The sequence below is a fragment of the Lemur catta genome, chromosome 12, assembly GCF_020740605.2.
Source record: "Lemur catta isolate mLemCat1 chromosome 12, mLemCat1.pri, whole genome shotgun sequence".
NCBI lineage: Eukaryota > Metazoa > Chordata > Mammalia > Primates > Lemuridae > Lemur > Lemur catta.
In genome coordinates this window covers 34,956,907-34,959,608 of record NC_059139.1, presented here as the reverse complement: position 1 = coordinate 34,959,608, position 2,702 = coordinate 34,956,907, and positions in this window count along the sequence as shown.

Sequence of the window (2,702 nt, the reverse complement as noted above, 5' to 3'; positions counted from 1 at the left end):
AGGCTGAGGCAGGAGGATCTCTTGAACCCAAGAGTTTGAGGTTGCTGTGAACTAGGCTGACACCATGGCACTCTAGCCCAGGCAACAGAGCGAGACTCTGTCTCAAAAAAAATAAAAAAAGAATTGAAAAACGAAATCAGACTTTTTCTAAAAGAATGCAAGTCTGATTTGGCAGTTTGGTTTGCAAAAAGGACAGGCTTTGCTAGTCAGGTTATGTGGCAGACATTTTCCACAAACTGAAAAGACTAAATCTGCAACTCCAAGGTTTTGACAAAAATATATTTCAATTGTGTGATAAGATATATGCATTTTATTTAAAAATACTGTATTGGCAAGAGAGTATTGAAATCAAGACTATTTCCATTTTCCCTCCCTTTTCAGAGTATGTTGAGTCAAACAAGTGTCGCTACGTTGGGGAGAAAAACAGTACAATTAATAGTCTTGGCAAAGTCTTTTTGGTAATCTGCATCAAAATTGAAGTGGATTATAGTGAAGGACTATAAGGACTTGGTAACATCTTTTTGCAAGTCAGGCGGATTTTAATTCTTTGCTTTCAATGAAATTGAAAGAAGACATTCAAAACATCAGTGTATAGAATATTAAAAATGTTTGATAGACGATCATAACATATTACTAAAAAGATCAAATAATTGAGTGATGGTTTAATAACAAAACTATTCCATTCCCATCTACTTATTGTATGAATATGGTTTTTCAAAGCTTACTTCTACACAAATAAAAATAAGAATAAAATTGATGTTAAACTCTCTTTCTAGCATTATAATATTCATCTACCGGTACATGAGTTCTTAAAAAAACCCTATTCATTTTGTCAAGAGATTGATTTCCAATGCAATTTTTGTTCAATAAACTTTAATCAAAATTTGTAATTCATGTATATTATAACCAATATATGATTAATACAATCACATTATAATTAATAATATAATAGTAATAGTATAATAATAATAGTAATTGTACTGATAACTCAGTCTGGAGAAAAACTATTAATCTTTATTATCAATTTATAGGGATATTTTTGTTGCAGAGAAAGATAATACATTATCAGCAAAAGGCTTCTAAGCATAAAACATATTCTTTAGAGGAAATAGAATGGGAATATGAGTTCAAGGAGAAAAAGGAATTGTAAAATTTTCTACTATTAAAGAAGAAATACGTTATTGTATTTTTTAAAAGAATGATGGAATATCCAATTGTTATGATATTTAGATTCTGTTGCATACATTTTAAAGTATTATATAATGTTTATTTTTAAATAGTCATCGTTACAATATGTTGGAAAGTATATCCTTTGCAACTATTAAACTTAAAATGATGAAACTATAAGTCAACTTGAATATGTGAGAAAGGGTACAGTTATTAAAAATTCTTTTGAGGATGTTCCTAAAATTTAAAGCCATTGAGTTGGAAGACCTCATTGGGTCCACTTACAAAGGTATGTCAGCCTGATGCATCCATCTCATTTTGAGAACAATCCTGATTCATGGGCTGGGTAAATGTTCGTGTCTATGGAACAAGTTATCTTCTCCTTTGGAATGAACTGAGGAGACCTCTTTTGAGCTGTATGAACTCTCTTTTCTTTTTTCAGTTCCTGTGCAGACCATCTTTCTTCTGTTAACAATCTGTGTTTAGACAAAGCTTATTACAATCAATTAGCTTTCTCAGAGAGTGGCCATTCATTCCAACAACAAATATTTAATTGCATATCACACAGAACAAGCGTATATATTTAGAAAAATGCAAGTAGGGATGCTGGGATGAATTTTTGGCATTACAGTCTTATCCAAATCCATGCTGAGAGGTAATATTAAGATGATGTTCTAGGTCAGAATCTTCAAACTGGAAGCTCACTGGCTAATCACAATTTATTTAACATAATTTATTTGATTTACACTGTGTTTACATTTTGAGAAACTAGCTGATGAGTTCTAAAAACCAGGAGATTCCACATAAAAATCTAGCTTTTCAGCTCTTCTTGGAAAATTGAAGTGTCTGGAAACACTGGGCCCACATTATCACAAATCAAGGGCCAATCTGCTGAAACTAACTAGTATCTGCCCTGTTTAGGCAGACATAGGTCTCCAAGTTTGCTATTGCTCCTACTTTTGTCTACACTAGCCTGCTTCACTTGTTCATGATGCCTGCCTGACTCTATAGGCATTTGAGACTGAGACATTAACTTTGTATAATAACTTTGTTTACTGCCTGACTCTATAGGCATTTGAGACTGAGACATTAACTTTGTATAATAACTTTGTTTATTATCTTCTCTTGGGTTAGATGGAAGCTACAGAAAGCTAAGTATCTATATTGTATGACTGTGGCCTTATTATTATAAAAACTGCTTTCTGTAGGTCATACATTCATATTGTATCCATACATTCATATTGTGCCCTCAACTTTCATAGATGGTCACTAAAACAAACAATGCTGTGAAACCTGCTGGTATATTTGGGAACCCAGAGGATATTTCCCTCTATATTGCTGTTACTAGGTAGCTCAGACAAGACATTTCTTTTAAAGTGTCCTGAAAAGCTTTGTTTCCATTTAAGAATTTGTATATGTCTCCTAAATGACAAGGGGGATCAAGCAACTGACTGTATTTACTTTTTTTTTTTTTTTTTGCTTTGGCTACCAGAAAGCTCTAAATTTATGGTTCAACTTTCATAATGTGTGTTATA